The sequence below is a fragment of the Egretta garzetta genome, unplaced genomic scaffold (assembly GCF_000687185.1).
Source record: "Egretta garzetta isolate BGI_Z169 unplaced genomic scaffold, ASM68718v1 scaffold120, whole genome shotgun sequence".
In the NCBI taxonomy this organism is placed as follows: Eukaryota; Metazoa; Chordata; class Aves; order Pelecaniformes; family Ardeidae; genus Egretta; species Egretta garzetta.
In genome coordinates this window covers 621,238-629,808 of record NW_009258270.1, presented here as the reverse complement: position 1 = coordinate 629,808, position 8,571 = coordinate 621,238, and the positions used below count along the sequence as shown (strand labels likewise).

The 8,571-nt window shown below is 46.8% G+C and overlaps 1 long non-coding RNA gene across 1 annotated transcript; it reads right to left on the bottom strand.

Annotated features, from left to right (window-relative positions):
- Nucleotides 1-6: 6 nt before the first annotated feature.
- LOC118451768 lies at nt 7-8,571 on the bottom strand. Its single transcript, XR_004841323.1, has 3 exons — nt 8,244-8,571; nt 5,875-5,924; nt 7-5,549 (listed from the first exon to the last, which is right to left on the bottom strand). It is a non-coding gene; the product is annotated as an uncharacterized LOC118451768 (long non-coding RNA).

The following is an 8,571-nucleotide window of genomic DNA, read 5'->3' as shown; positions in this document are numbered from 1 at the left end:
TGGTTACTGAACTGATGCAGAACTCTGAAAGGGATCGGGAGGCTAGAACTGATCGTAGGAATAGAGTGGTGGCTCCTGCGTGTCCGAGCTGCTACGCCGTAAAGCTTTGGGAGTCACTCATTTAAAAACCGTTCTCATCTCATACAGCAGTGGCAAAGAGCCGCCTTCAGCATCGCCGCCAGTTTGCACTCGGTTATACCCAACCAATCAAGCTAATCCCAGCCCTTTCCGTTGTGCTGAAGACAATGAATTGTAGGAGCCTGAAGACTTGTAGGTAGGAGGAAAAAATAACCTCTTGGAAAGGTAATTTGCTGTTAGCAAAAGACAGCTCTGAGGTGCTTCTCCTACGAGCAGGTTTTCTTTTAACAGAAGCAGTAATTCCAGATGAACTACCACGCCAGCTTTGTTGGGGCTGGGTGCATTTGAGAGCAACCCTTGCGATATTTTTGCATCGCCTATATAAAAAAAAAAAACCCAAAAACGTCCCTAAGTTAGAATTAATGCATTCTCTGAAATACATATAATGTGAAACCAAAATGGACAGTGATTAAAATCACATTTCACGTGAGAACTAGAACTACTCCAGGCTCTCAGTCCCAGCTGAAAAAAAACTGCTGTCTTCATAAAGTGAGTCAATAAAATTTAATTTATTCTGTTTCCTGGGAGGAGTGGGAGTCATTTGATGTTTTCACTGCGTGGTTCAGTGAGAGGACCTGAACTTCCTTAGAGCAGGAGTGTCAAATGCGTCGGGTAACGGGGGCTGGATTTGGGTGTAATTACAGCCAAGGGCTGGGGTTGAATTCAGGATCCCGTGCGCCTGACGTGCAAGGCAGTCACCTCCCAGCACCGGTGGCTGGGAAGCTTGTGCTGTGATCCAGGGGGAAAATGCAGCTGTTGGTTAGTGATTGAACTCCTATCAGTAAGTAGTTGTTCAGTGCCTTACTGTCACAGTCATCGCTCAGCCTGCCCCTGTAACAGCCATTGCTGTTATTTTGCCTTTTTGTTTTCTTTCTGGCATCCTCTTTTCTTTGTTCTCCTCTTTTGAATATTCCCCATCCCGCTCCGTTGCATTGCCATGCGCACCACGCTCAGTTCCCAGTCCCGCCTGCTTCCGTGCTCTCCCCACCCCGCTGCTCCGTTTGTGCTCCCAGTGACCGGCAGGTAGCTGCTGGTGACGGTGCGGGATTGAAACCCGGCCTGACGAGCGGGAGACGGATCCGAGCGTTCCGACCCTCCAGCGCCTGCCGGGCGGTCGCTCCTGCCTGGGCTGCTGCAGCCGTGGAGTCTGTGTACTTTGAAACGAAAACTTAACGATTCGGAAAAATCCGATTTTAACACATGGACCACCTAACTACATCCCGGGGACTGTATGTCTGACACCCCTGTTTTAGAACACGTTACCCATTACGCACTAACTACAGTTAAGTACTGTAAAGACGATTAACGTTTTGTTTGTGTTTGTATTTTCCCTGACTTAAAAGATAATTCAGTAGTATTTGGATAGTGCATAACCTACCTGTTAATTATGCCAATGTTTCTGCTTTAATGTGCATGAGGTTTCCAAGAACAGGAAACGTTTCAAATCCGTATTGTGGACTGAGCACCTGGGAGCGTTCCAGTGCTCTATTCCTAACTGGGTTGTAGGTTTTAGGGCTTTTTCTGTTTCATTCTAAGGTTAATTTTTTTTTTTCCCAAATGTAATGAAGCACGTCTTATTGTTATGCAACAAACTTACCACAGAAAGTCACTTTTAGTGTTGGTCCCACAATTTTTTTTTAATGCAGTATATTCACCTGTAAATAGTTTTTGTGTAAAATTTGACAGAAAAGTATATTTACTACACTGTAAATACATGTGACAATATATTGTATTATTTTGCTTTTTTTGTAAAGCAGTTAGTTGCTGTATATGTATAACATACAAATTTGATTATTCTAGTGTTAGTAACCGTTAACTACTACTACTCCTTCCTGCTGTTGCGTTACGTCATTTAAAAAAAAAAAATGCTGTGTACTATAAACTTACACCGTGTATGATACCTTACTATTTCCATGTGGGCCTCAACTTTGAAAATGTTTCCTTGCTCCACAATCCTGTCCATATTGTAAGCGAGCGTGCGACAGCTGGCAAGAGCCCTGCTGCTTCAAACGCAGTTGGTAACTGTGGGTAAAAATGGTAGAAACCTGGTTTCAGATAATTGTTGTTCACCCCATTTCCCCCTCATGTATGTACTTTCCCTTTTTTTTTTGAAGTAAAATGTAAATTCAACCCGCTTCAAGTTGTTTGAAGGTCATTCACTTGTGCTGCGGGACGAAGTCGGTGCATTCCAAAATCCTTTCTCTTGTGACGGTGAGATTTGGATGGGTGCTGCGGGCCTGCCCCAGGGCCTCACTGCAGCAGGCGCTGGATCCAGCCCTAGTCCCAGACCCGAAAACCCACTTTCTCTGGGGAAAATTAGAACTGAGTTGAATGCAGTATCTCGGATTTGTCTTTCCAGAATGGTGCTTCTCTGTGTGTGTGATCTTGCACACTTCTAAATAACGGCAAAACTGCTTGCCTGTGGATAACTGAGGACAGAATTTGGACAGAATAAAGCCCATTGTCATGAATTTCATGTCACTTCAGTAAGATTATCATCATTGAATAATAAATCAGAATATTTCTTTTTAAAATGTAAATTTAATATTTTAATAAAACAGCTGCTTGGTCTTTAAAGAACATTTCAGTATAATTTGTCTATTTGAGCTTTTCTAGCTTAGAAGCTTGAAGTTTCAACTGTCAGGCAACTTTTATGACAAATGATTAATCAAATCTATTTTTCTTTTAGGGGAATATATTACTTTCCTATTAAAAATGTATAAGTACTTATATTCTGGCTTTGTGAATCGTAAAAGGATGTAAAAACACATTAAAGCGTAACTGCATTGACTCCTTCTGAGACATCTTATTGTTCCTGCATCCTAACCCTACCGCTAGGCCTGACAGACAGACAGTCAGGCAAATGGACAGGGTGACGCTGCGGTGCCGCTGTTGCCCGTAGGGACTGCACGAGTGGCAGAGCCGCAGTTTCCGAGTTGTTCAATTTCAGGAGCACATTTTCTTTACCTGAGAGGAAATGTTCATTAATCCTAAATCAGAAATAGCAGCGCTGACCGGAGCGCGGAGCCGTACAGGAGGTGTTTCCTGAACACCATGTACTAAATCACTGCTGCTAAACACGTTTTTGAAGTTCCTCATTTGGAGAGTTGAGCTTCCCCGCTACTTGAGATCACACAATACACTGTAACCGCAGCGAGGGAATGAAAGGAGAAAGGATTTTATTTTAGTTACGTCTTTATGCAGTTGGAGAAACTGTATTTAGGGGAAAAATTGCACCCTTGGAGCAAGCAGTTCTGTCTTAGGAAACAGCTTAAAAATCCCTGCCCAGCTGGTGCTGCTAAAATATTTTGCAAAGGAAAAAGAAAAAGCAAAGTAAAAAAATTCAGAACTTTCTCAATGTGGGGGTATAAATTCTGTTCCAGAGTTAAGTAGGGCAAAACTCTACGAGGAAGAGGAGGAAGGAAGTGGCTATTCACAGACAACACGACTGACCCGTAAAGTGAGTGGCTAATTCCTAAAATACTACGCTGTCTCTCTCTGACTGGCATAAATATTTCCAAATGTCCCTGACTTGGAATAACAAGTCTTCACAATATTCATATTTTAGCTATCCCAGAAGTTTCATACTAAATTTGTAATTCCCTTAATAGGAGAATTCCTTAAGCACACTGAAAAAACTGCAGACACACACGCACAACCATGGCCCGGAGCCTTCTGTGAAGGTGATCAATGGCTGTCATGGGGTAACCGCTGCTACAGCTGCACAAACCACCCCCAGGCAGGAGTTGGGGTGAAATCTGGTCCCTCACATCCTACTGTAGGACTGAATTCTACTGCAAGTTTGTCACTTCGTGATTGTCAGATGCTTTTTATTTTTCTGTCCTTCCCCTTAGGCCCATCTGTATAGGAAGGGTGGACAGAGAGCACGTGAACCTACATAGATATAATCTGATCAGTCACTTGGTGTCACAGAACTAAAAGCTACAGCCAAGCTCTTGTAGCGTTGAAGAGCGCAACCGTTCCATTTCAAAGCAACGATGGTCCTTTCCCACTACTGAAGTTCATGATTTATAGGTGCGAATCCTTTGTGCCTTGGAACATTGGTTTCTTCAGTTGATTGCTGCTATGTTTAACAAGCTCTCAAATGAAAATAAATCCCAGGGTTGTGTGGGTGGAGAGCACAGAATAACATCTCCCCTGATGTGACTTGTTAAAACAAGTATGAGTTTGTTCTTCAAAGCCATAATGAAAAAAAAAGTCTGAAGGCTGCATATTCAAACAATAGTCCTACAAATAGCAATGAGTAACTAACTATATGTTCAAGAAAATCCCATTGACCTATTAAATTGCATTTTAATTTTTTTCTCATAACATACTGTCCTTCAGGAAAACTAGCGATATCTGTTCCACTGCTTCTACCCCCCAGTTAGCATACTTAAGAGAACGAGGTCTGCCCAGGAGATCGGGGTGCTCCATAGAACGCACTGCATAAACTGAAGACCTGGCCATCCAGACCTCCTCCATGGCCTGGGAGGACACAGGTAAATGAGATGGCCGGGTCCAGGGAACAGGCCTGACCGTGAGTGAGTTTTCCAAGGTTATTACCTCGGCTTCCAGAGACAATACTTAAGATACAAGCTGCCAGGCTGGGGGGGGCAGCGGGTGCTTCTGCCTCAGCTGTTTGGGGCTCCAGTCCCCTCACCCTCATTTGCTTTCTAGGAAGTTCCTCCACTTGCTGGCTGTGCTCCCCAGCTCCTTGCAGTATCGGCCATGGAGTTTGGAGTTGGGTTTTTTCCCCCTTTTCTTGGCGATTCCCTTTCCCTTTACTAACTGCCCCCTACCCCTCCTGGAGCTCACTGCCCGGCAGCCGGTCTCATTGCTGAGAGGTCTGCAGCACACGTGGTGCCGTACCAGGCAAGTAGCAGAGGTGGCTTGCCGCTCTCCTCGTAGCTCTCCTCCTGGTAGCACGCGCAAACAGGGTGCAATGAAAAGTTCTGCATAGTGTGAGAGACCCACCCAACTGTCTACAAGCAGGCATGACTGAACATGGGCCAGAGACGGCGCAGAAGCAGTGGCTCTGAGCCAAAGAAGAGGTTCAGAGCAACGCAAAGCATAGGAAGGGCAGAAGTACAAACACGAGTGAGGCCACTGGGGCGGCTGAGGCAGCACAACAAAACATGGGAAGGAAGGCCTGCCCTTGCCCCGAACACTTAGCGTCTAACTCTCCATGCAGTAGGGATCGAACAGCAAAGGCTGCCTCTGTGCTGCTGAATCCCACTGCTGAATCACTCACGTGAAGAGAAGCGGAGAGGGGCAAAGAGGCCATCACCGCTTCATGTGCTCTGTCCTTCCGAAGGTTGCACTGGAGCTTGTTCTGCAGGGCTGATTCTCCTCTGCTCTCCCTCCAGCCAGGCCCGTCCTTATTTTTAACTCCCGGTCTCCTGCAGTTTCTGAAAGAGGAAAAAAATGACTGTTACTCCCTCCATTGGCTGCAGTGCAAACAGAGCCGCGCTGCCCCGCGGAAGTCCCGCGCGGAGGCAGACATGGTGCCTGCAGGTCAGCCAGCCTCTCGCCCGCGGCAGTGCTCTGCCGAGGCGGCAGAGTGGGACGCGGGAAGCACCCCAGCGCCTGGCACAAGGACGCAGCCCTCGCTGCTGACAAAAGCGACAGAAGAGAACAGCTACAGATAGAGCCAGGCTTGCGCTGCATGCCAGGAACCTGCTGCAGCACTGCGAGGACTGGATCAAACACCCTGCAAAGCAGTTCAGCAAGTACCTCTGTTGGCCTTAATTTTCCAGTTCTGTTTGAGATGTTAATGGGCGTACCTGTAATTTACAATGAAGGCGCAGATTAAAAGGCAAAAATAAATTGGCCTTGAGGATGCTGACATGCTTTACCTGTTCCTTTCTCATTTTCAGTAATCCTTTTACTTTGTATGGTGCAAATTTTTCTTGCTGGGAACATTTGTTTGCTTTTTAAATCATCGTGAAAAATTGAACTAGCAGGATAGAAAACTGTTTCCCACTCATGAAAAATTCAGAGACGTGAACTGTTTCTGTGAGAAGAACATGACCTGTCAGATGTGGAAGCAGTTAATCATTCTGCTTGCAGTGTTTGTTTTATTTGACATCAGAATAATTTTATTATTACTTGATAGAATGTATTTTTCTTTTCACTATAGTAAAGCTTATGGACTGAGACTGCTGTAAGAGCTCAGCTATGCACTGCACACAGAGCAAGGCACCAGTTTTGTCCCGAGAGCTTAAAGTGTTTATGGTGTCACCCTCCGTGTCTGAGTCGGGCTGCCTTTGTGACCTTGGACAAATCTCTTTGCATCTTACAATCAGGCATCATAAACGCCGGAATTGCCCAACTGTAACAGTCAAGAACGGCCGCAGTTGGTGGAATTCTTAACAGGCAAACTTTGGAGGTCTTCAGACTGAAGACATTAAAAGGGCAAAGTCTTATTAGCATTGTTGTATTTTTTCCGCTTCATGTGTGGTGCCATTTGTAGTCTTTAAGCAGATATTTATTATTAATTTCTGACTGCTCTACACAAAAAGACTGAGGCAAATCGGGAACTTTTCACAGAAAAGTACTTACAGCAATTAGCAATTTAGGAAGGGCAATCCTGCTCAAACACAACTCTGTGATTTTTCTGAGTTACTCATTTACACTCTCTAATGTACTAACTGCTTGCTGCACACACGTGTAAATAAACAACCGAGCAGGTTTAACTCCAGCCAGCCTGCTTAGTTAGGCCAATAAAACTACCCCGGTGTCCCGCTGCTAAGGTGTTTACAACAGAAGATTTCCTGCATGATTACACAGCACAGATCATGCTGTCCACAGCCAGGCAAGCTCACAGGAACAGAAAAGGCTCTGCCAATTTAAGACTCGGTTACTGGAAGAAGGAAGGAGCGATCTATTACTTCTAGATGAAAAGGAAGGCCAGGCTTTCACAGGTACGCAGGCTGTAAGGAGACTGATGCCTTCCTGCACTACTGCAGCTCCCGCGGGTTACCACCAGGAGTTACTCTGGTGTATAGTCTCACTTCTCCTTGCTCTGCTCTTCCCTGCTACCTCTTCTTGCCCCAAAGCACGCTTGCATGAGCCGTCTCTCCCTGGCCTATTTCTTCCCTCCGAGTTTCCAAAAGATAAAAAATGAGCCTAAGTTGTTCCGTTGGGAAATCCAGAACCACCTCTGTTACCACAAAGACAGGTCCAGTGACAAACCAAGAACAGTTTCCTCTCCATTGCACACAACGCAGAACCAAATCCTGAAAAAGCGGAGGTGCCCAGTGCCCCAGATGCAGCGGGTGCCCTCTGATTTGTGGCAGAAGCGAATACAGTGCCAGGCTGCACAGGAAGGAGAAGCACCCAGAAAATGCTGACTCCTGTGACTCTCTGCCTTTCCCATGCTTTTCCATGCAACCACGCTGGATTATTTGGAGAGTGCATACGCTGCTCCCGAACTGCCCTTCCCAGGCAGAGCCAGCATGGAGGCCAAACTCCCCTCCTGGCTGTTACAGTGTTATTAACACAGAAATTAGCAATGATCCCCCATGAAGTTCAGCCCAGAACTTGTCCCAAGGCACGGCTGCTTCTCAGATGGCTCCAACCACACCCCATATCCTTTTCCTCTTGCATACCAGTCTGCCGTGCAAACTCCCAAGCTCCTTAGGATAACTACGGCCATTTCCCACAGTCTCCGCCAACTGCCTCGCCCAGAGCTGCCCTGAAAGCTACTGTCAAACCAGCCCCGATGCCCCAAAGAGCGCTCCAGTGCCAGCAACGAGCAGTCACACTTTTCTACGGTATATCCCCCGCCAAAGCCTCAGAGATTCCTCGGGACACAGACCCCCTATTTTCTTTAAGGATGAAAAACGCTTGAGGGGCAAACGTCACAAGTATTTGATAACAGAAGCCTCCCTTAATTCCAATTTTGTGCTACTGCAGCTAAGCAGTAACCTTGCCCGAACACCGATTTTAATTTCTCACTCCGGCTCAGCCTTGGCAGACAGCAGCTCCAAGCCAATGCTGCTGTAGCTGCTCGCTAAATACGTTTGCTCACTGTTTAATATTTCATCACCAGCTACGCGTTTGCAGCCTTTGCCTAAACTTTGTATAAAGCACAGATTCACCTCTGTTCACTTGTCTGAGCGGCACGGTGGAAGCTGGCAGCGCCTGGCTGCGTTAGGAGACACTCGAGAGCTTTGGCGCCGGGGCTGAGATGAGCCCGACGATCCCGGCAGGGAACAGGGTCGAGCAGCTGGAGCGGGTGGGGGTGCTCAGATGCAGCCTTTAAGGACTATGAGAGGGAAGAGGCGCAAAGAGCCACCCCTGGCCCTTTGAAGCGGTGACTCAGATCCCCGAGGGCTGGCCGAGGCAGAAGGCGCAGCAGGTCCTGCCAGGCGGGGAGGAGGCAGCCCGACACCTGGCAGGAGCCGCGGGGTAAAGCGCCGGGCCGGG